At 45.3% G+C, this 25,961-nt stretch overlaps 1 protein-coding gene and 1 long non-coding RNA gene across 3 annotated transcripts in view; one reads left to right on the top strand and one right to left on the bottom strand.

The window, feature by feature from the left end:
* LOC146026981 (uncharacterized) overlaps positions 1-10,707 on the top strand; it is a 63,972-nt gene extending 53,265 nt beyond the window's left edge. The window contains exon 3 of the long non-coding RNA XR_014454609.1: positions 9,042-10,707. This is a non-coding gene — a long non-coding RNA (uncharacterized LOC146026981). The remainder of the gene's footprint in view (positions 1-9,041) is intronic.
* ATG7 (autophagy related 7) overlaps positions 1-25,961 on the bottom strand; it is a 241,208-nt gene that overhangs the window by 92,098 nt on the left and 123,149 nt on the right. The gene's annotated exons all lie outside the window — the stretch shown is intronic.

Genomic DNA, 25,961 nt, shown 5'->3' with positions numbered 1-25,961 from the left:
GTTTTGTGATGTAGGCCATGCACCACTTTAGTTGCTCTTCTTTGTACAGTCTCTAATGTATTTATATCCTTCTGGAGATATGGCCTCCAGAACTGAACACATACTCTAGGTGAGGTCGTACCAATGACCTACAGTGGCATTATTATTTCTTTCTTTCTACTGCTAATACCTCTCCCTATGCAACCAAGCATCTGACTTGCCTTCTTCATTGCTTTGTTACATTGCCTACCTGCTTTTAAGTCCCCTGAAATAGTGACACCTAGATCCCTCTCTTCCTCAGTAGTTTCCATTATAGTGCCATTTATACTATATTGAGTCTTTGGATTTCTGAGACCCAAGTGCATGATTTTGCATTGTTTTGGCATTAAACTGTAGTTGCCATTCTCTTGACCATTTCTCTAATCTACCTAGATCCTCAATCATTTGTTTTCTGCACAAATGCACATGTTTACCTTATGCATCACGCATGCAGGAATAAGAGACAGAAAATGCGTATAGGCCCCCATACACTAGGGCGACTTGTCCTTAGGACAAGTCGCCCCCGACTTCCCCCTGAGCTTCCCCGGCTGCTCCCCGGGGGAGCTTGATTAGATTGGCACTTGATGTGCCATTTTTTACATGAGATAAATCGTCTCGATTTATCACATGTAAAAAACCCGGGGAGCTGGTGGGAGCAGGGGGGGCTGGGGACGCTGCGGGGGACACAGGCGGCATAGAGCCGGGCAGAGGGAGCCGGGAGCTGTCAGTGCTAGAAAAAAAAGCCTATACAATGAATGGGCGGCCTGTGATTGGCTGAGCGCTCTCTCTGCCAATTGCTGACTGGCTGAGAGAGCGCTCAGCCAATCACAGGCCGCCCATTAATTGTATGGGCTTTTTTTTTTTTATTCAGTACTGACAGCTCCCGGCTCCCCCTGCCCGGCTCTATGCCGCCTGTGTCCCCCGCAGCGTCCCCAGCCCCCCTGCTCCCTTCACCGCCGCGCCGCCCCACTAGGTCCCAAGTCGGGTGGTCGGACGTGCAGCAGGTCCGACCACCCGACGCAGATCTGATGCGCACAGGACCGCGCATCGGATCTGAGGGGACATCAAAACTAGCCGATTTTGGTCCGATTTCGGCCAGATCCGACTGATCTGGCCGAAATCGGACCAAAATCGGCTAGTGTATGGGGGCCTTTAGGATTGTAAGTGTAATTCTCTTGCAGTTTGACTGACAGGAAGCCGAAGTTTAGGGTGCCAACCTGATGTTTTCTGGTTGTGTCAGAAAAAAACACAGGCATGCCCAGGTGTTTTTGAGGAGGGTCTGTGACTTCAGTGCTGACCCATTTCACCATGTTACAGTCGCATATTAGTGAAAGCCTCAAAACGTACTAAAATTTGCACAAACAGTAAAATCCTTTTAATGGTTCGTGCAGCGGTGATGTTGCGGCAGCCCCCGCCATGGCTTGGGGGAGCCAGCGCCGGTAGGGTCATGGGACACACTAAAAGATATCTGCTGCAGCAGGGAGGAACAGAAAAGCGGCGCACAACATGCCCGGCAGCGCACGTCAATGCTCACTATCAGGCAGCAAATGCTCCTGATTGGCTGCCGGTTCCCCGCTGGAACCAAAATTCAAAATGCCTCACCCACAGAGCACCGGCAACCGATCTGGTCAGCCTGTGCTCAACCCCGGTTCCCGGGATGGCAGGGGAAGCTGAGGCTCAACCTCCAAGCAGCGCATGGATGCCCTGGCATGTTCTTTGTGTGTAGTAGACTGTGTGGTGGCGGCTTCTTGGATGGACTATCCCCCATTGGATCCCAGCTATAGGGCAGCAGGGCGGGTGGAGGAGGAAAAAGGTTAGGCTACATATCTGGATTATCCTTTCTAGGCTGGAGCAAGTGACAACTAGCCTTTCAGGTAATCTCTCCAGCGGGGGATGTGGGTTCGGTACACAGGCTGGCATTTTCAGGTGAGGGGGCTGCTGCTGATTACGGAGGCAGCGGGGGAATCAGTGTCCTGGGATGTGAACACAGGCTGTGCTAGGCTGCTGCAGAGGCACATATTATGGGGGCTCCACAGCTGGCTCCAGTCCCCAATCCCTGTGCTACTCCTGGGTTTCACTGAGTCCAGTTCTATGCATACCCATGTGTCCCAGTGTGGCTGCCTATCCTATACAGATTACTATTATATATTTTCACACACAGCAATGTCTGCACCATTTTCATGTTTTACTTAAAAAGGGTGGTGGTGGGGGAAGGGGGGGGGGCGGCGCCACAAGCTGTTGTTTTTTTGCAGGGGGAGCTAAATTTATAGTTAGGCCACGGGGTTCGTGAATTGCGTATGGATTTGCAAGTGTATACAGATTAGCGATCCATTCGCAATTCTCTCACAATTTAGCAAAGGGCGTTTTCTCTTTCTGGGCCAGATGTATCAAGCTTCAAAAAGCGATACAGCTCCTAACTGTCATGTTACACGCTGAATATGAAAAAAAAAATGACAGGGGCTGATTTGCTGGCTGTTTATCACTTTTTGGAAGCCTGATAGATCTGGCCCTCTGACTTAAACCTCGCAGTCCACTGCACATTTTCAAATTAGCCTGAATTAGACCCATAACACATGAAACTAGTGTTGTGGGGAAGCAGAGCCAACCATTAAATCTGTAAATGGAATGTGTGTCTCTTTAGAAGGGTAGAGGGCCACCATATACAGCATAATGAAGTGGTTCCTTATTTCTAGCTTAGAAGGCCCACCAATACAAAATTTGTAAGGCCCACCATTACAACTTTTTGTGCTTGCGAGTCATTTTCATAAAGCAGACGTATGCTACGGGGCACGGAGAGGAAGAAAACTGAAGGATAAATATGGCCAAAGTGCTCACTAGCCAATCGTAACTACATTTATATAAATTTGCTAACTAATGGAGCAAAATCAATTAAGGTTTCCCATAGCACCTTACTATAAAGATTGTGCTGCATTGTGATTGCATTGGAATTCCCCGTAATATGTATGTACCCATAGACGTGTGCATTTACATCAGCTGCAGAAATGCAATAATCCAGGAAAATCACAGTTTATTAACTTCTACTGCAGGGATGAAGCCACGGGTTAGACCACGGCAAAATGTGTTTATAGAAATCGACATCTGGAAGTAATTTGCTCAGCAGTTAAATTTACTTTGGTTTTTTCCCTCAAGCCAAGTGGCCAAATGGGGCCCGTATACCCTTCACCGTTCTCTCATAACTAAGCGTATCTCATAAAGTTCTCTGTCAGGCCTGAGAAAGAAAGGTTTCATCAGAATATTACCCAGTATTGTCTTCCTGAGATTGTGAAACACTGTGAACACAATGATGGATTAGCTGGGAAAGTCACTTGTGCACAATGACTGATATGTTCATTGTTGAGATGGATTTACCTTCTTTGATTCATAACTCAAACATTCTGCTTTTTCGCATATGTTCTGCTTTTTCAATAACTGCAAACATTAAAGGAATGTCTGTCATCCCTGAAATTACACTGACGTCATCTGTACACAGAGAGTACATACAGTAATACTATAAATACTGTATACAGCAAATCACCTGGAGACGACCACACACACATATTGTACAGTAAAAGTGTGAAACAAAAAATTTTCTCTCTCTACTGGAACTTATCGCATATTGTACACTTAGCTATATTTAAGAATGACAAAAAAAATCTGTGGGTATGGAGAAAACTCCTAAGAGATCTCCAAAGAACCCGCAGAAACCGGCGCTTTAAATAATGAAAAATATAAATTAAGAATTTGCAGTAAATTATAAAAAAATGGCCAGGTTTTGGCTGCAGCAGGGGCAAGTGGGTCTGCTTGTGACTCACTGAGAATCTGGACAAAAAGGGGGTTTATGCACTTGCGCTGCCAAAAAACTGGTTTTAAATCACCTGCGATCCACACTGAACAGAAGGACACCAGGGCACAAAATAGTGTAGCAAAATTTTATATATAAGAAAAAGACATATAATACACAAATAGACAGATAATAAAATTATGTATATATAAAAATATAGGCAGATCCGATATATTCAAAACAAGGGTTGCTCATATGCAAATGAGGCCCAAAGAAGCAAAAATGGGTTTTAAAAGTAGCCAGCAACACCAAATAGATCATATAATCCGCAAGTAAGCGTATCAGCACAGTTAGTATATAGTAGCACCAGCCGGATGGTAAATAGCAGAGATGGATGGGTTAATGAAAATGGAGCAAGGTTTTAGTAAGCCAGAAATATTTGAAGCAGTTGTTAGTATAGGAGCTCAATGCAATATGCCTGGTTTAGCGCTTGTAACGCCAGGTGGTATGAGGTCAGGTAGCGCAGAGACTTCCTTAAGATATGCTCACCCTCCTTGATGTTTTGGAGACGGAGGGGCGGGGAGCCCAGATGACAACGGGCTCTACCCGCTGTAGATGGCAGCTGGCGTCCTTGTATTTCCAAAGGTGTGGCTGCCGGGCCGTGAGCCGATCCGTTGGTAGTATATACACGCCGGGCGGGAGTTTGTAGCTGGAAGCCGAAGTGGGCTAAGTGCTGCGCTGGATCCGTGATGCTGTAGGCGTGATCTCTCACGTTGTTTGGTGTGCTGGCGGATACGACTTCGACGCGTTTCATTCCCTAGCAACGGGAACTTTTTCAAGACTAATTCGTATATTTAAGAATGAAGCTACTGAATATCCATGAGATCAAAATCCACCAATCAAATCACCAGTTGGTGGTCACATTGCTTCCTAATGCGGTTTTACCATGAACTGTCATCCAACCCCCAAAAAACACCAGAGTGGCTCTCCACCCTGTGCACAGCTGCATATGTGTTTGAACTAGGGATGCGCACCGGCCACTTTTCGTGTTTTGGGTTTTGAGTTCTGATTACCTTCAGGTTTTGGGTTTTAATGGGTTTTGCCAAAACACCCCCTAAACGTTTTGGGTTCTGTTTTTTTTTTTAAAGCATAAAAACTGGTCAAATCGCAGCATTATTGTGTTTTTTTGCTCCTACGCTATCCCGGCAAAGTGTATCGAGGGCTTCATCCACAAGAGCGACATGCTATGCGGAATCGCTATGCGTTAGTTCCTCCTTCATTTTCTCCAGCTGCTTCTGCAACAGCCTGATCAGGTGAATCACCTGACTAATGCTGGCAGTGTCGGAACTGACTTCACGTGTGGCTAGTTCAAATGGCTGGAGAACCTTGCACAACATGGAAATCAGCCTCCAATGCGCTTGAGTCAGGTGCAGCACCGCTCCTCTGCTTATGTCGTAAGTGGCCGTGTAGGCTTGAATGGCCTTTTGCTGCTCCTCCATCCTCTGCATATAGAGGGTGGAGTTCCAGCGCATCACCACATCTTGTTTAAGCTGATGGCAGGGCAGGTTGAGGAGGTTTTCTGCCGCTCCACAGCCTACGGCAGGCAGTGGCAGAATGCCGAAAGTGTCTGCAAATTTTACGGGCCACCGCAAGCATCTCCTGCACGCTCCTGTCACTTCTGCACCACCAAATGTGTGGCACATGGCACGTGCTGGAAATTGCCCATGTTTAATGCCTGCACAATGTTACTGGCGTTGTCCGACATCACAAATCTCCAGGAGAGTTTAAGGGGGGTAAGCGTCTGGGAGATGATTTCCCTCAGTTTCTCTAAGAGGTTGTCTGCGTTGTGCCTCTTCCTGAAACCGGTGATACACAGCATAGCCTGCCTTGGAAGGAGCTGGCGTGCAGGAGATGGAGTGCAGGAGAGGAGCTGGCGTGCAGGAGATGCTGCTGCTGCGGAAGGTGATGCATCTACCCAGTGGGCTGTCACAGTCCGCTGGGTCATTAATCCGAGTGGTGCTTGGAGATTCCCACCTGACTCAGATCCGGGTGCGCGGGAATAACGTCATTGCCCGGCGCCGGATTCTCACGAGATCTGGAACTCTATATAAAGAGCGAGCATCCGGCGACATTTTTCACTCGTGAAACTCAACCACCACCAGTAGCCTTAAAACAGTCACTCCCCCACACACACCACCCCGAACACATTCACCCAACCATCCATCCCTTGCACCTGACCTTCACCCACCCAACGCACCCTCACCTTCAACACCACTGCACCCACACAGCGCCATCCACAGCACACCCCATCCACCTCCATACTAACATATATCGTTTTCAGGGCCAACTTCATAGCAACTTTCAGCCTGTGCACTGCTGGATGTGCACCTGGCCCTCCCCCAACCAACGGCACACCGGGCTCTCCCCCATCCACAGCACGCCAAGACCCCGTCCCCCACCCACACCACCCCCGCACCTCTACTATCCGCAGCACACCCACACCGCCCCTCCCACACCACCACCAGACTCTCCCCCACCTGCGGCAACCCCACACCTGCCAATAACCCCCAGCCATGGTACTAATGTTCCCACCCACAGCACCCCCCCCCAACCCAGACTCCTTGGCTTGCAGTACCCCTGTACCCAGCCTCGCCAACACCGCACCCACCCATACCCCACGTGCAGTACCCATGCATCCATACCTCCCCCATACACACCACCCCTTATCCCACACCCACAGCACCCCCGCGACTACCCCCTCACTCAACTGGTGCTCCCCTGCACCTGACCAACCCACACGGCCCACCCCATCCCTGTATTCCACCACCCACAGTATCCCCGCACCTGCCACTCTACCACCCACACCACCCCCAATGCACCCTTGCACCCGACCCTCACCCACTGCACCCCCTCCTGCAACACCACCGCACCTACCCCTCCACCACCCGCATCAACCTGCAGAAACACCGCACCCGCCCCTCTCCATCATCCTACGGTACACCCACACCCGCCCCTTCATAAAGGAGCTCACGGGTTAAGTGGGGGGAGCCCCTTACGATGGTGTGAAGAGCGCCTGTAGGGAGCGATTAATCACCTAGTGCAATAATAAAAGAATCAGAAGGTTCATCAAAGCCTGGCAGAGGTTGGTAGCTGTAAATCCACAGATTGCTCACATATACAAAAAGAAAAAGAAAGGCTTGACAATCAGCTAAGCAAGGCAGCGGTCAGTGGTGTAGCAGTACGTGATACGCTAAACTATGATATGAAACTGTATGTATAAACGGAAACCACCATAAAACTAATAGTAACAAATTTGAGATCTGTATTGTTTAACCTGCTTGTATACTTAACCTTCTGCAGAGGATCAGACAAACAGTGTAAGAGCTCTGCTCTGGATATGATCAGAGGAAAGTACTAATATATTTCATAAAACAATAAGCAAACACCTCTGGTAATCTACAGGGTTTATGAGATTTCCTTCAGGAATCCTGAACTCTCTCAACAGTCCCATTTTGAGCAAGCATAATAAATCTAGAAGAGAAATATCTGCAAGAACAGTTAGAGATGAAACACATATTTAATGGTAAGCGTGACAGGGTACTTTAAACAAATGATTATTTGGAAGCAACAGCGGTGCTCGCATATTTTATGCAGCAGGAAGCGCCTGGTATAAGCAGACACCTGCTGAATGCATGTGTGCAACACCATTGGCTGGCTATGGGGCAGATTTATTAAGCTAGATAAAGTGTCTGGTACTTTCTTACTGGCCAATCAGATCCTATCTGTCAAGTTACAGGTTGGATTTGGAAAATGACACTTTACGAGCTCATTGGCCAGTGATACTAACCACTTTACCGGGCTTAATACATCTGCACCTGAGTAACCAGTGTGGTCACGCAGGCAGGCTACTACAGTTCCTTCCAACGGCAGAAAACTTCTGTCCTGGCCTTGGCACTCCCACAAAACAGATGAAGCACTCCTCAGTTTTATGAATCGGCTGCAGGCGGTTGATCACTTGAGTCTCACAATGGAGGACGTGTACTGTACATGTGTAAAGTACCGAACACCAGTACTTTGTGTATGGAGCAGCAACAATGGGGGGACCTGAATCAGGCCCAGTCCAAGGCCCAGTGTTCCAGCTCGGTCATGAACTACACTAGGAAAAATTAAGTTTATTTTAATATACAGTACTGAAATACATAGGTATGCTCACATAAACCAGGGGCCCCTGTTACCAACAGAGTAGAGACCACTGTGTTGCTCCCACCAAGGTACATGCCCCCTGGTCTCACCACCATGCAGAACATTACGCTTGTAACTCTGTCACCCACTGCCTCTTCCAGTCATCTTCTCCCTTTCACCCACTGATCCCCATCTCCCACTGTCACCATCAGCCTCCCCTTGCCTGCCGCTCTCAACATCAGCCTCCCCTTGCCTGGCACTGTCACCATCTGCCTCCCCATGCCTTTTGTGGTCACAGTCTTCATCTATATGACAACAACTCCCCGCAATACACTGTCACCTCTGCCTCTCCCTGTAACTCACTGGTTCCCCTTGCCGTTCTTTGCACCTTGTTTTCCACTGTCACCCTCTGCCTCTCCCTGTAACTCACTGGTTCCCCTTGCCGTTCTTTGCACCTTGTTTTCCACTGTCACCCTCTGACTCTCCCTGTAACTCACTGGTTCCCCTTGCCGTTCTTTGCACCTTGTTTTCCACGGTCACCCTCTGCCTCTCCCAGTCACCCACTGCTGTTTGACATACTGTGAACTAGGGATGGAGTGGGCCAAGGGGGGGGAGGAGATATATTTTTGCACATGGGCTAACCACTCACAAGTCTCACCACTGACGTTGTACATTTTTAAAACAAATTGACGTTTGGTTAAAGACGCATCCCACCATCTCTAGTACTGCGAATAACACGCAAAATATAAAGAACCAACAACTTTCACACAGTTGTCGTGAGAGTCCAGCAACATACAATATTGTGTATTGACGATAGGAGTATGAGGATACATTTTATGCCTATTAGAGGTTCAGCCGGTAATAAAATGTAGACTTTTGTGCAAAAGGTTATTCATGCTCCCAATAAACAAATGTGCACTGCATACGATTTAGCCATTTCACTTTAAGAAAAAGCTGTAACCCTCATTTGTCATTTTCTACAGCTATACTGTGTCATATTTCCGTTGCTTACCGTGTTTATTGAACAATTTTACCTGTGTTCCCTTTTTGCTGATTGCAGGGTCCTGTGGAGATCTTATATAATCTGAAGATAACTACTACCTGCTTGATAATACAGCAAACCAATCTGGTTCTAAATGACATGCTCCCAGCACTACAATCAGCAGTTTATAACTCAGCATGGAGTGACAAGCAAGCAGCTTTATTCGTATTACCAGGAGATGCAGAGAGGAAGACAGACAGCTCTACTGCAGACCAGGTGTAAACACGCTCTCTCTCTCCTGCCGCTAGTGACATCACAGTCCGCAGGAGCTGGTAAGAGTCGGCTCAAAGTGGTAATTCAGAACATTAAAAGGAAATCAGGATGGTGTAATATGTAAGTCACAGGACTGGGAGAACAATGGCAAACAATTTAATGTAGGGCAAGGAAGTTTATTCCTTTCTCTGTATGTTCCCCTAATTATTTGTTCAACAGGGAAGGAACATTTCTGAAATAATGACCATTTATTTTAGCAGCAAAAAAACAGACTGAAATAAAAAACAGGTTACCAGAGTTGTATAACATTACATAAAGAAGGTTTGGACAGATGTATTCATCCAATTCTATCTGCAGAAACTGGTTGAGTGTTAAATTAGGAGAGGGACATATAGTTTTAAAGCCTTAGTTATTATTATTAAAATCTATTGAATATAGAGGTTTTTGTTCAATGTCTAGAAAGCTTAAAAATGATTATGTATAGGCCATCCATTATGGGCATAATTGCGGCAAATTGTGGGTCCATGGAGAGGAGGTGGAGCTTAGGTGGAGGAAGTGGGCAGGATGCAAGAGGGAGAACTACTTTGCACAGCACTGATGAAACATTTGAAACCCCTAGGCATTCTGGGAGAATAAGCAACTATGCAATATACCGTAAGTGACATACAAAGATGGATAATGCAGAGTTTGCCTTTCCATCTCGTACAATCCTTCTTCTTTCAATTACAATATAATATGAACCACTCCCAAACAAAACTAATGCATTTCCTAAAAGTCCAAAGCGTCACCTAATTATACCATATCATTCTCTTAACTACACATTGTAAACTCCTGTCACACAGAGTGAAAATCTCAGGATATTGCCAGGGCAACCCGGGTCCGGGCACAGTGTGAAAGGGTCAACCCAGGTTCAAATTGCCGGGACCTCAACTCTGGTCGCTACAATGGTTATTCCTGGGACTGACCCTGGTTGACTGTAGTGTGAATGGTATGACCTGGGATATTCAACAACCTTTCAAAGCTTCTGATTGGCTGTGTAACTGGAGGGTAACAGGAACGTGGTGCAGTGTGAAAGGGGGATAAGAGCTAAAACCCAGGTCCCACCTGGGTTGGATCAAAGCCCTGGCATCAGTCTGAAAAGGTATTTATTTCACGTTCTGGCCAGACAAAAATTGGAAATCAATATGCATCAGTGTAATTATACATCATACCACTGAAATATATGTGCACTAATCCTGCTTCATATTGCTATACTAACAAGTATTAACAACTAACAATGGGTCTTAGGATGGTACAGGACTGCATATTATTATAACTGAGTAAGGACATATCAAATAAGCCATCGTTTGCCCTAATCAACCAAGCAGCCTACTTAGTTAAATACCTAACGGATGGTTAGATTAATATTATTAATTATCAGTTAGGTGTGCCCTTATACCTTATTATGTATTGATGTGTTTTATAAGGTAAATGTATGATCTGTTTTTATATTTTCATTATTATTTGTTATAATTGTGGCCTCCAAGACAGCTGTGTACTAATTATTTTTATTAAATATTATGAATTAATTAATGTTCTAGCCTATGCGCAGTTTTGTTTTCTCTTTTCTATTTTTCTGGTCTCGGGATTTTGAGCAATCCCAAACAAAACAGCGGCATTGATCTAGAGCAGTGATGGCTAACCTTGACACTCAAACTGTTGCTGAACTACACATCCCAGCATGCCCTGCCACAGTTTTACTATTTGGCCATGCTAAAACTGATGCAGGGCATGCTGGGATGTGTACTTCAACAACGGCTGGAGTGTCAATGTTAGCCATCACTGATCTAGAGAACTATTTGTAATAACTTATGGTGCAGTATTATTACCGCTGTTAATAACCTGTTGTATTGATATCGAGTTTGCAGCGCTACACTTTCTATACTACTTTTTCATTGTTATATTTACTGGGCAGAAGCTACACAGACTACATTTTATATATATGTCTACCTACTCCACACCTAAATGAGTATGAGGTGAAGTACCACTAGTGACCACTTGACAGACCAAATTACTCCTCTGTGTGCTAAAAGAAGTCCTAACAGAAACTGAAAGCAATTTTTGCAGGGACACTGATCTGCTTCAAACTTACTGGATATGAAGAGAGGGAGCTTTGAAGACAGAGATTGAAGGTAGGAGTAGATAGAGCCTCGGGGTATGGTGGAGAGTTTGTGGGCTAAAAACAGTCACAGCTCAAAGTGAAAGTACATTACAGAAGACGGGCTTCTAACTAGTATTATAATGTTTCAAATGAATCATTATTCCCAGTAATGATTCTTTAAACAACGGAAGAGCAGCTTGTTGCCTACAAGTAAATCTGCTTTACAAATTACCCTCAATCTCTTCCAATCAGCACTTTCATAAACATACACCCCTCATCTGCAGATTACTTTTTCCCCTTAATCACCACATCATATAAAGCTATAAATTCTCCCACTAATCGTTTTCGTCTGTTAGAATAAAATAGTATTTTCCTCACTTAAATTGTTGGATTAAACTACAGGTTTGTAACCTTTTGTCTTTCTGTAAGAGGGATCGGGGAAGCCATTAACATCATCTTGAAATTAGATCATTTTCCCACCCTTAAACTCTCCTTTAAACAGCCACCCACCACGGAGAATGCATTGCTCATGCATTTATAGTTAGAGTGGAGTGGGGTGGGGGTGGGTTGGGGGTGGAGGGGGGGGGGCAGGTTGAATAGATTTTGTAGAATCACTCCAGCTCAGGTTGAAAATAAAAAGCTGGATTGGAACATCTCCAAGCAAATGGAAATAAGATTTCAGTGTAAGCTGAAATAATTCCCCAAGCGACGGGTCTCTTGTGCAAGTGGCGATACAGGACTTTCCCACAGCTCCGTCTTCAGCAGAGTTGGACCAGCCCTACAAGCTTTTCCATATAACTACAGTACACATAAACATTTCACTTTTGTCAAAAAAGGGAAAAAAGAAACATTATTGTTCCAAAGTTGAGGAATGAGAACCAGATGTGAACTGCCAGGGCCAAATCCCTTCCCCTTTCAAAGAACTATAAGAAACACGTGTTCACTGTTATTTACTTTACTTGATGGTTAATTACCATTTCATGGAAATAAAAATCTTCATTTTTTTTTCCTTAGTGATCTATGTGCGGTGAAGACTTTTGTGGTCAAGTTACTGTACTATTACAATCACAAATCGTCGGAAACTGACCCGGTACTCTATCCTAATAGCTCCAAGTTGTCAACCTAGTCCTTGACATGGAACTCCACCAGCACCAATAGCTGGAAAAGAGACAATTGGACATATCAGAAAGGGTGGATGGGGGTTAAATGTTACATTTCTAAGCAGTGGAGACAGGAAAGACAAGTCCATAAAACAGGTTCTAGCCCAAAAATATACTGTAGGTTTAAATAGATCAGTCTCCACTCTCGATAAAAATATATACACATAAATCTATTCTCTATGCCTTACAAGTCGAGTTACACATAATGCATGAGTGCCATGTGACTCACCAGTGCTGGACCTCTTTTCCATTAAAATGCAGATTCAACTGCAGTTGCACACAGAATATAGGCATGCTGCATATCATTTTATTCAGCAGCAGCTGCTTGTGTGACCTAAAGTTCATTTAACAGAAAAAAAAGTCACACAAAAAAAGAGTCTCAGTACTACCACCACTACACTGTGGCATGTTGTGAGTGAAAAGGCTGTTTACCGTGGAAGGTGGCTAGATCTATGTGCACACATCTGTTTCCTAGACTCAAGTTGGTGATCCACTTGGGTTTTTTGGGGGGGTGGGGTGGCACTGAAAATAAACGGCATATGTAGGAGCAATTCAATTGTTGATATGGCAGGGCACTCATTACTTCTGGTGTGCCTAAAAGCGTCTACCCCCTACTAAAATACTGCACACGAGATGAAAAGTTGTGGGCTCGCCACCTCATTATAAATGGTCGTGCCTGCTGCAAGTGTGCCTGAGCAATTACTGACCTACTGAATTGTGGACGGTGTGTAGTCCCTAGTCCCGAGCATCCAAATAATGATAGAATCCCCCACCACAACTGTGTCCAAAAACAGAACAACTTAATATTAGTGTTGTCTAAGTTTTATTTTAATTCTAACCATTGTAAATCTAACAATATCCATATTCAAAATCTGAACCTATCCCAAGTGTTAACCACACACCCATCTTAAGTACAAGGCCTAATCCTAATATAAGTCAAAAACATTAACATAGCTCAAGCTGTACAATTATCCTAAATCCTGTAGCGCTCTCTATAAATGTAAGAAACCCTTACATGGAGTAATATCTACAAGGGTTTTTTCTTGTTTATTTGATAGTTTTTAACCCTTATATTTTCTTTTAAATGACTATGGAGATCTAGTGTATTAAAAGGGATTCAGTATTGTATCCCGGCGGTCGGGATCCCGGCGTTCAGAATCCCGACAGACGAAATGCCGACAAGGGGGGGGACGTGGATCGCCCCCCCCCCCCCCCTTGCGGGCTCGCTGCGCTCGCCACGCAGCGGGCCCGGTGCCTCGCTACGCTCGGCACACTAATTTATTCTCCCTCCAGGGGTGTCGTGGACACCCACGGAGGGAGAATGTGTCGGCATTTCGGCGGTCGGGATTCCGGCGTCAGGATTCTGAACGCCGGGATCCCGACCAGCGGGACTGTAACTGCATCCCATTAAAAGCAGTAATTTCAGGAGGATTTTGGATATAAAATTACATTCTAGCTGGAGTTCCAAACTGTCTAAGTGGGAGATTCTCTAAACTAAAAATGCGGTAAAAAACAGTTAACAGGGTTTTTACCGCATTTAAGGATGCTCTAAGCATCCCCCGCCGGGTTACTGCGGAGGGGTCATCGCCAGAAAAATCTGGCGATGCCCCATAGAAGCCTATGGGCTTCTAACGCGATCCCCCGCACCGAACCCCCTCACCTGTGTCCGGGCATTACAGTGCGGTGCTGCCTGGACCTGTGACCTCCTCCTCCCTGCACTATGATCCTCTTCCGGGTGCAGGGAGGAGGAGAGCCAGCCCCCTCGCCGCAGCAGCACACTGAGCACAGTGCTGGGTAAGGGAGGGAGGGGGGAGCCGCTGGGTCCCGACGGGACCCGCTGACTCACTGCAAAGGACAGCTCTTAAAGCAAGAGCTGTCTGCCATAATTATCGCATATGCATTAAGTATGTATCCTAAGGGCGGCGATGTATGGCGGAGCTGGGCTGCAGATGTAAGAACATCCCGCCCTTAATCAGGGGTGGACAAACCTGTCCTCAAGATGTACAGTACCAAGTTCATGTATCTCAGGCAACCTGTGACAGTTAGTAATGACCACAGCTGTGCACCAGCTAGGTGGTTTGGAAAACGTGGACCGTTGGTAGATCTCGAGGACTGGTTTAGCCATCCCTGGTCTATAAAATATTTGTCTATAACAGGGGTGGATAACCTACGGCCCACGTAGGCCCTTTGTGTGGCCCTCCCTCCCACCCAGCAGTCTGCACAGGAGACATGCAAGGGAGTCTCGCGAGAGGTGGTGATGCGGGTGGGCGCGCGACAGGTGTCAAGTAGCAGCCGACAGCAGTTAATCTGGGGCGGCCGGAGCATAGGACGGGGGAATTCTGCGGCGTCCGGAGCATGGGACAGGGGAATCAAGGCACTGGCCCCCGGAAGAATTTCATCCATTAAAAATGTCCCGTGTCAAAAAAAAAGGTTCCCGCCCCTGGTCTGTAACCATAAGTAACAGAACCAAGACTTGGCCCTGGAACTTTTGTCACTTTTTCAAAAACTAAAAATAATAGATAAAAAAAACCAATAGGGCCCTATGGATTACTTACATACATAATGAACTAGCATTTTTACTTGGTAACATACGATCACTAGTAATGTGCTCCTAATGGGGCCTACACACGGGGCGACACGACTGGGCGATCTGAGCAATGTAGAATGCTCAGCAAGATCGCTCAGCACACAGCTCTACACAATGATGTGTGCTGAGCGATCTGTCAGGGCCAGTGTTCTCCGGTGAGTGGTACATGTGGCCGCGCATAGCTACGCTATAGCCCCCTACGCACGGAGTGATGTAGAGGCAGTTTTTAAGCAATCTAGTCAGATTGCTTAGAAAATGTCCTGATATAGCCCAGTGTGTAGACCCCATAAGAGCTTCATTCCCTGTTTAATTTATAAATGGAAATAAATTGGAACATGTGGTCCACCCACCATCAGCCTTGTCTTTCTACCGACATCAATACTAAGCTGTTCTGTTGCGGTCTGTCTCTTTGCAGCCATTCAGTACTGTTTGCTCTTTCAGTTCATCTTGGATTAATGGACCATTTATAATAGGGATATATGATATTATATTATACATTGACCACTTCTTATTGTGAAATGTGCTTGGGTCCATGTTTTAAATGCTGCCAAGGTAATTTCAGACCAAAGTGTAAGTCACAAAGGACAAAAACATTAAGATAAAATTAAAACATTCTACAAGAGATTCTACTTATGTATTTGCTGCATTAGAGTGGAAATACTTTTGGAAAATTAGTGCTCTTCTAGTAAAGGGCCATCCAGACTGCTCTATACAAATCAACCCCCTAACACAGTGGTTGCCAAACTTTTTGAATCACGGCACCATTAAGTATTAGAATATTTTTCACGGCACCCCTAGGCCAAAAGTTGGTTACTAATTTAGAGAAAAAATATTAAGTAAGTTGTGATTTAAATGTTTTCCTTAGGTCCAGCTATGTGGTGATCAACATGATTCACTTATATTTACCCACATATTCTTAATTGGAAGCTGCAGGCACTGCTTTTGCCTATTTCATTAGCCATAAATAATTTGAATTGGTTCTGGACCACCAATCTGAGGCATCCCTGCAAGTGCTCCGAGGCACCCCAGGGAGCCTAGGCGCACAGTTTGGGAACCATTGCCCTAACAGTAATCATGTTTACATGTTGTATGCACAATGTTTAGCAACTTATCAGATCTGGAGAGATTGCAGTTTAGCTTTGACAATAGGGATGGCCATCGACCATTGAGGATTCAAAGTAATCGATAGTTTATGGCTGACGTAGAATAGTTTTGCTATCGATGGGGGAGAACCAGATGGTTTTCCACCATCGTTACCAAGCTTAAACAAATAGTTTCATTTTTATTTTCTCCACGAGGGACCGGAACATGGAGCATAGCCCAGAAGCCCCGTCCAGTGTTTTGATTGGCCCACAGGTCAATCAGTCAAAGAAAGTGGATGACCATCAATATGTAAAAACATTGATGGTTATCCATTGCATATTATGACACTATCAGTGGCCAGTTGCACTATTGCAATGGCCATCCCTACTTTGACAGAGTCTTGATTTTCTATAAACCTTCATTATGTATTATAATAATAAAAAGCTACGAACTATAACATTTCATTTTATTTGACTTATGTATACATATTTATTAAGTAGGGCAATCTGTGTATTTCCTGCACATTTACACTCCACTGAAGGTGGCGTATGGTAAAGAGTAATATTTTGCAATTACTGGTAAATTAAGAATTAAATTACTGTAAAAGAATTAGCCAGGTGCCGCCCCCCGACAAGCGCCACCTCTATGCATTTACCTAATGGGGAATTCACTACTAGTAACCTTAAGATTATGCAAGAAACATCAACAATTTAGGTGGACACTATAAACAAAGGGGTTTATGTACTAAGATGGGAGTGCTATTGAAGATGAGATGTTGCAATGGGCAACCAATCAGATTATATTGTCTTACTGGAGATTCTAAATAAATAAGAAGATGAATCTAATTGGTTGCTATAGGCAACATCCCATCTTCAATAGCAATCCCACCTTCGTACAAATTACAATAACAATACTGATAACTAAATTATTGCAATAAACATTATATAACAAGAGTATAATTGAGATTCTTAGAACATATGGGATAATCCTATATGTCAGTGGTTCCCAACCTGGGGTACTAGTACCCCTGGGGGTACTCTGCAGACCAATTGGGGGTACTTGAAAATAATATTGTAATGGTGGAAGATAAAAAAGTCTTTTGATGACAGAAGAAGACCCATTGCTATGGAGAAGAACCATGTTGTGTCACTTATGGTTCTGTCTTCAGCGTCATCAGTGTCTCATTGTGCTTTTGCCTGACCAGCAATCCAATGGGAGCTTCGCATGCTGCCCTCAGACACCAGAGATCATCTGCCCTGCACTGACACGGGTGGAGGAAGCAGCGGCATTAATCCTACAGGTGTAAGTGGGAACCCTGGAGACAATACACAGCCACGGCCAGACAGTGAAGGGCACGATTCCTGTCCGCTACTCCTTAATATAAGGACATGCATAAGGATACGCATACCGCTCACTTCCACTCCACTCGTAAGTACTGTCTATATTTTAATTTGAGAGGAGGGTGTACTCATCAACGAAAAGCCTAATCAAGGGGTACGGGAGAGAAAAAAGGTTGGGAACCACTGCTATATGTCAAGGTCAACCCCATCAGATGGGTCCCTACAGGTCGAATACTAACACATTCATTTATCAAGGACTTATGCTATTTGTTCCATTACAATATGTAGCCTTTATTGTAGGCCTTAGGTCATATATATACAGATGGAGCGGGTCTCTTCTTTGCAGGGGATGGCGGAAGATTCGCCATCCCCCGCCAGCCACCGTAAGGGGACGCGCACGTGCATCACCTTACAACGGGGCTCCTCCCGGGTCCCCGCCACCTCGCCGAGGGTCGCCCCAGGCCCCCGCCGCCCCCCCCCCCCTAACCCTGTCCGTCTCCCTGAAGCGGAGATGGACAGGGTTCTCGTCCCACCGCCGACGGGAAACTGAGACACGCGTGCGTGTGAGACGCACACGCGTCTCAGTCAGATGGGGCGTCTCTCCGCCAGATTCTGGCGCTGGCGCAGCGCCAGCAAAGAAGAGACCCACTCCATCTGTATATATAGATTCAGTGTCGGCACTCACTGGATGATAACGATTACTTGCCGGGTGCCTCCTGAAGACTCTCCGTTTGGACGCTGAGATCTTAACACAACAATCACAGCAGTGGCACTCCAGGCTTAGTAGAATAATTGAGACTGGAACACAGTTCAAAGTGCAACGTTTCAAGGCTTTATTTGGGTTTATTCAACGCAAATAAAGCGTTGAAACGTTGCACTTTGAACTGTGTTCCAGTCTCAATTATTCTACTATGCCCGGAGTGCCACTGCTGTGATATATATATATATATATATATATATATATATATATATATATATGCGCGCGCAGACACACACACACACACACACACGCACTACATGGCACTGGCCACATCCACACAGCAGTGGTCCGTCACTGCTTCTCCTTTTCCCACATAGGTCTATGATCATTTTCAGTTCCGGACAAGTGCAACCCTTTATCTGGCGCTGATGATATATTTTTAAGATACCCGATTCAGGGAGATTGTGGACCAGACTGAATGATCTGATTTGTCAGCAGCTTGGCCAATCACATGGAGCCAACATCTACTAAAGGTTGGGGATAGGTTTTAAGAGACTTGCGATTTTGCTGGAGCATGGATTCCTATTTATATAAGAACCTTCCACGATGAGTCACGAAATAAATGTTTGTAGATACTGTAATGATAGGTACTGGGAATGTCAGAGCGGTTTTACAAAAAGAGCGAGTATGCCGCAGGACAAGGAGAAATCTGGAAGATCCGGATAGCAATTGCTCATTTGCCTGTATCCACAGATTTGCGGTGCCCATCTGTGTCTGTCATTCTTCTATAAATATAAAACATGTCTGTACTACAATACAAGAGGATATATAGGGTGTGTTCTCTTTGGAGACTGGCATTAATCTGTGGGTGAACACTTATCATCTGCAGTGCATGGAATGATGTATTATCAGCATAGTTGCAGAACTTCCCTAAATAGAACAATGAACTGTCATACAGGAATTACGGCACCTGCAGAGACCATGTCATACCCTCTTTGGAGAGCTGCCCAATAAACAGGTCTAGAGATGAAAAGGATATGATTAATACAGAATGTAACTGTTATGATGGCATAGCTAAGTAATTATGCAAAGGAGTAAGGATAACCCAAACGTGCTGCTGTGGCAGAGATGTACTTGTATTAACCTTATGAGTGCCAACATTAGTGTAAGAGATGTGCAAAATATCTGCTAAAATTGCCAGTCTTGCTCACAATTAATTGACTTTAGATCATTTGCCGGCAATAAATAATACCGAAAGGTTTTGGCCATGTTTCCAGCAATCTCAATCCAACATAAAATATGCCGGATTGAGGCAGGGAGGACTGCGCCAGGTGAGCAGCAGCTTACACAGCATTGTCCTCCTGTCAGCCGCCGCCCCCACCCTCTCGCCGCACTCACCTGTCCTGCCACAAGGCCGGGTGAGCGCTCCAGGCTCCATCACAGCTCCCTGACACGCTCATCGGGTCCCCTTCGCCGGCCGGGTGAGCATCAATCAGCGGCCAAATCGGACATCCAGATTTGGCCGCTGCATTGAATAATGGAAGCCGGATCCATTCCGGAAAAAGAATTTCGGAATGGATCCAGCATCAATTGAATACACCCCAAAGGGTTAAACCTTGCAGAAAGATAAATTATTAACCAATCAGTTTCTAACCTGTTTTACAGGCTGTGTTTGAAAAATGACAGGAGCTGATTGGTTGGTTGATTCGTTTGCACTCTCTAGGTCTTGATACATCTACTCTGTATGAAGCAACACTTTTTTTTTATGGTACCAAGTATGTTTACTTTTGAAGACGACATTCAGGTAAGCACACAATAAATAGCATATTAGTTATGTAATCAACACATAAAGCTGTAAAATAAATACAAGCAAAATTGTTTGCACTTCCAAAGTAGCTCTACAGTATGATGCAGTTTCTCCATCACGTAAGGGACCCTTATATCACAATGTGTACCCCCCTCAAGACAAAGTCTATAGATACAGCTACAACCGGATAGATTTACACCACATGGCTTTAGCTTTAGGTTTTAGCCTGAGCTAGTTACTGCTAATGCAAGAACACAGTCCCACTAGAAAAAGAGAAAACGCACACCAGGGTATGGGGAAAACCCACAGTGCGAGATATAGAGTGTGCAACCAGTGGTGAGCATTGGTCTGTAATCCCTAAGGGTAATGGGTATGGGTCATAAAGTTGACTCATTGAAGGTCGACATACTTTAGGTCAACCACCGAAGCGTGACAAGGCTTAGGTCGACACCTAAAATAAGTCAACATAGCTACAGCCGACAGGGTCCTAAGGTTGACACAAGCATTAGGTCGACAATGCAAGGTCGACAGTCAAAAGGTTGACATGAGGATTTCAAGTATTTTGTACAAAATGTTGACATAGTCGACATGAACACCGTCTAAGTGTACCATGTGCCCTCGCCATGCTTCGGGCACACTATTATAATCTTCCATGTTGACCTAACACATGCGGACCCTTTTCATGTGTCGACCTTTATAATGTCGACCAATAGCGGTTGGTGGACTGGTTGATTCGCAGCCTTGCAAGTCCACTAGACGCCGCCCCAATAAGCACGCCCCCCCCTCGCACGCCGCGTTCGTTCGCAGGGGCTGGAATACATAAACATCTATTTGCAGGCTGTGGGGGAAAACGCCCACATCATTCGATGGTTGGACCAGAATAATGTCCCGGGTGTGGAGATCAGGGCTGCCACTAGAAATGTTACCCACGCGCAACCCACCTCCCCCTACTTCCCCCCCAATTACCATTACTTACCAACCAGCAGTGGCAGCGCGGCATCTCCCTACTTCGACGGTCGGGAGTGCACAATGCACAGTGCAGCCTGCAGAGCGCCGAGCCTCTCTGTCTCCTAGGCTCGGCGCTCTGCAGGCTGCACTGTATATTGTGCGTCCCTGGCTGTGGGGTCGCCGAGGAGGGGAAGGCGTTGTGCGGGTGCAGGGGGTGGCGCCATGCCACTGTGGGCAGCTGCCCGGGCCCCTCCAGATGCTGGAGCCCGGGACAACTGTACCCACAGCACCCCCCTGTCGGCGGCCCTGGTGGAGATGGCAGTGCAGTCTCCGCTTTGGGTTCCAGAACAGGCTATTATTCAGCCAGCACACTGAACCAGAACAGGCTATTATTCAGCCAACGCACTGGACCAAAAACATCTCTGCAATTGTTCATTACTACAAATATTTTAATACTGTATATATTTGTTTATGCTTCATTCCATTCAATCAATGGGTTTGATGGCCTATTAACTGTGCAAAGGATCTGTAGCAATTGCTCTGCAATGGGCAAGGTGGATTTTTCTACTCTGTTTAAATTAAATCTCACAGCATATTGCACAGCATATTGCAGTATAGACAATTGCACAGCTTTTCTAGAGAGCATTAATATTTCAGTTATTTCCTTCTTGTGTTTAGTTATTTAGACAGGAAAAGCAGATGTCCTGCAACTGTCAAAGACAATCATACAGGAGAATGTTCCTGAAGAAGAGAAAATCCCCTTAACTGCAATGGCATCTGGAACCAAATGTATTCACATGTCCCCACTCTTTTCATCTTAATCATTGCATTAACTAAAGACTACTTACAGCTGGAAATCTTCATGATCTCTGGAAATATTGTTTACTGCACTCACTGTTGTGGCACATGGTTAGAGTGCCATGTCATTTACTGTAAGTATAATAACACAAACCTAATGGCAGCAAACACAGGATTGGAAAAGGAGGATAGTTTATATATTGAATTGATATGGAGCAGTACAAAGCGGTGATAATGTAAATACTAATGGTGCCCATACACTTATGCAACCATCTTATGGCGCCTAAAGTGTCTTCTTCCAGCACCCGATTTCGCATGCCATCTGCAATGCCACATTGGGTGCTGGAAGAGGGCGGGCAGCGGAATAGCACTGTGAAGGAGCGCTGGTGGGCAGCGGGGGCAGAATTTGAAAAAAACTGTTTAAAACACTGGGTGGCCATTTGACTGGCAGAGAGGGTCACCCAGTATTTTATATCGCAACAAGGTCTTTTTCTATGAGAGAAAAGACAAGGGCGCCTATATATGAGCTGATCCTCTAGGTAAGGCTGCTGTTCAATTTAGGGGTAGTCAAACCCTAATAGTATTGTACCATGAAAAAGAAAAAGATAAAGAACAGCGCCTCTTTACTACAATGAAATACACACAACCAATGGTAAAAATGAAAAAAAGTTTTATATTAAATTCAATAGCACTTAAATACAATTATACAGCAAATATTAAAAATTATTGATATGCTCACTCCTGGAAGAATTGAAGGTATACACCAATGAATCAGTGTATAAACAAGGGGTGCATGCACATTACTAGAGACAGGATTATATGCATTTGCATATTTTGCCCATTCTCACTGGTTATTGCATATTTTACCTAAAATCTAGTGATGGTGCATATTTTAGGCCCTGCCCCTTTTCCACCCGCGAGTCACAGCACTGCTTTGCCCTGCTGCTGCTGGTCGGGTAGTGGTAGAGTGTGCAGGCTGGGGCCATATGTGTGCAGTGTGGGGAACCTTGGATGTACGATATGCCTAACACTGCTCTCGGCTGCCAATCCATGTTGATAAAAGTCAGTTGGGTGGATGCCATTATGAAGCTCCTGAACCTTTGCCTGCCCCTGGCCTGGGGACTTTACACCGAGAGACAGACATCTGCAGCAGAGGAGGTGGACAGAAGGGTTGTGACATAACGCGGCACAGAGAAAATGCCGTGTCACAGTGAGTATGCGGCGCAGGGAGGAAGCCTTCCACTGCGCCGCCCTCACACGCTATGCTGACATTTGATTAATCGGCGCTGGAGATGAGGGTCCATGTAGTTGAAGCAAGAAGAGCTTTGGACGCTGCAGTCTGCTGTAGCAGCCAGGAAGAAAAAAAATCCTGTGTATAACACTAGACATCTGCAGATGCTGTGGGCCTATTTTTGAAGTTTATTTGCAACTAATTGTATGCAGATTTTTATTATTTTTCATGCATATTTGCATGCATATTTTAAGCTTTTTATGTTGCATATAATCCTGTCTCTACACATTACCAACGGACTGGATGGTGGGTCACTGTCCATGAATGAGGGAAGTGGAAAGATAAGCACAGGTCCTCTCTAGCGGTGTGGTCTTCAGATGTCAGACCGCTGGAGGTTACTGTAAAGTGGTCCGGAAGTTAAATCTTGAGTAGCCCAAGGGTCCTCTCTGGTGATGCGGTGCCCCTGAAGACACTGGAGGATACACAATGGTGCCGCAAGGTGATGGTATAGTGTCCTTGCTTGTGATGGTAGGTGGTGCCCAATTTCACCTGGGGATATCCGGATGGCAATACTGGATTAGGGGTTGTCTGTGGGTTGGATGGTAAATCTCCACAAACAGAATGGCGACCATATTTGTCCAGAAGGCAGAATGGCAGTCCTTGAATATGAGGTTTTGAGTCCAGGAGTGAGTAAACACCTGACGCGTTTCACTACTGGCTGTAGCTTTATCAAAGGTGATTGCCTGTTTGTGGAGATTTACCATCCAACCCACAGACAACCCCTGATCCAGTATTGCCATCTGGATATCCCCAGGTGAAATTGGGCACCACCTACCATCACAAGCAATGACACTATACCATCACCTTGCGGCACCATTGTGTATCCTGCAGCGGCACTGCATCACCAGAGAGGACCCTTGGGCTACTCAAGATTTAACTTCCGGACCACTTTACAGCATCGCATGGTACACAAAATGTGCATACAATCATCCTATTTATCGAACAAATGTGGCCGAAATCTAATGATTGTATGCAGTATCTCATAAGTATATGGGCTACGTTACACTTTAAAAGACAGACTCTGGTACAGATGTGTCTCAATGTGCCATGCGGTGTTTGATGCCTTGTGCCAGTGAGCCATGATCCAGTGGTGTAACTTAGTGACTTTTCCTTTAAATTTGCATCAAATTTGAATCTGCAGATGCAGTAAAACAACATTCAATCTGTACCAGAGATGCTGTGGCTGGGGCCAACCACCCAGTAAAGTATTTAATATGTACAAAATAGTTGTACAGATTCAAACTCATTCATCCAGATTTACAAGTGTCGCAAATCAAATGCATCAGTGAGGTCTCGTTAAGTGGTTTTGTCACATTGAATTGTTTCATTTATGCAAAAAAGACTCAAAACTCACAGGAGAAACTTTAAACGGGCTCTCAAGACCCTACCCAGAGTAAACCCTCGCTTATTTACCATGTCATTAACTTGAACACTAGAGGACGAGTATGCTCCCACTAACCAGCGGAGAAGGGGTTTCAGCTTTTCAAGAAGAATAACAGGCAAAAAAGGAGGAACAAATCTGTATATATATATATATAAAAGGCCAACTACTGCTCACCTCTATGAGGTAAAGTAACACCACTGACCACTAGAGGCAACTCAATGGACCAAATGACCCCTTTATTTGCTAAAAGATATCATAACAAAAAGTGAAAGCAATTTTTGCAGGGACACTAATCTGTTTCAAACTTGGTAGATATGGAGAGAAGGAGCTGTGAAGAAGAAAATTGGAGGTAGGCGCAGATAGGGACTGGGGAAGAAAGTTTGTGGGCAACTCAACGTTCAAAGTGAAAGTAAAAACTGTCACAGCTTAAAGTGTATGTTTAAAGTGAAAGTATATTGCAGAAGCCATCCTTTTGACAGGCTTTTAACTAGTACTAAATACAACGAAATCTAAGCAGCAATGTAACAATATGCTAATGCAGCAGGAAGTGTCTGATCAACATCTCGACCACTGGTTGCACCATGCCCTATCAACATCTCGACCACTGGTTGCACCATGCCCTATCTCAGTGAGCTTGGGACTACTCAGATTCACCATCTCTGCTCTGTAGCCAAGGCCAGTAAACCTGCATCGGAAGAAGCAGGCACTGGCCTGTGTGTATCATACCTCCTAACTTCTGTGTTGGGGAAATAGGGGGCGGTGCGTATGCAAATGAGGGCGCGGCTTATGCTAATTAGCCACAACCTCATTTTCATACGAGAATAGACGCTGTACGCATGCGCACAGCGTCTATTCTATTAGATTGGGGGGGGGGGGTGTCTCCCAACTGCCACCCCCGCAGCGGGACAATGCCTGCCGCGGGTGGGACAGCGGGACAGGACCCGAAAATCGGGACTGTCCCGCTGTAATCGTGACAGTTGGGAGGTATGGTGTTTGCATTTTAGGTTCCTAGAATGAAAAATGAAAAAAGGGTAATTATGTAATATCTGGGCTCCCGTTTTTCTTATGAGACCGCGTCCCCTCGCCACGCTTCGGGCACGGTGGCTCGCTGCACTCGTCACACTATATAAAATCAACTCCATTTGTAGTTGGATAGTAGGGGTATAAAAAAATGGGGTGCATTTAACATGGGAGCCCAGATAATACATAAGTACCGAAAAAAGCACAACCTGTGTGCACTAAGCGGCAGGCCAGGAAGTGGTACAGTAGCATGTGACGCATTTCCACCCAAAACAAAACAAAGCCATTCTTTAACAATTGTGTTTATGCAATTAGCTTGTGATTGTTTGCAGAGCTAGGGTTGCTGAGAAGGTAAGCATCTACAACTGCCTGACAACATGAAACCCCCCCAAAAACATGAACGTACTCGCTAAGGAACATGATTTCTGTTCTGAGGAGACCATAGTGGTTATAATTAAAGAGGCAGA

This window comes from Crinia signifera, chromosome 8 (assembly GCF_055691185.1).
Source record: "Crinia signifera chromosome 8, ASM5569118v1, whole genome shotgun sequence".
Lineage (NCBI taxonomy): Eukaryota > Metazoa > Chordata > Amphibia > Anura > Myobatrachidae > Crinia > Crinia signifera.
This window is presented reverse-complemented; position numbering and strand designations above follow the sequence as displayed.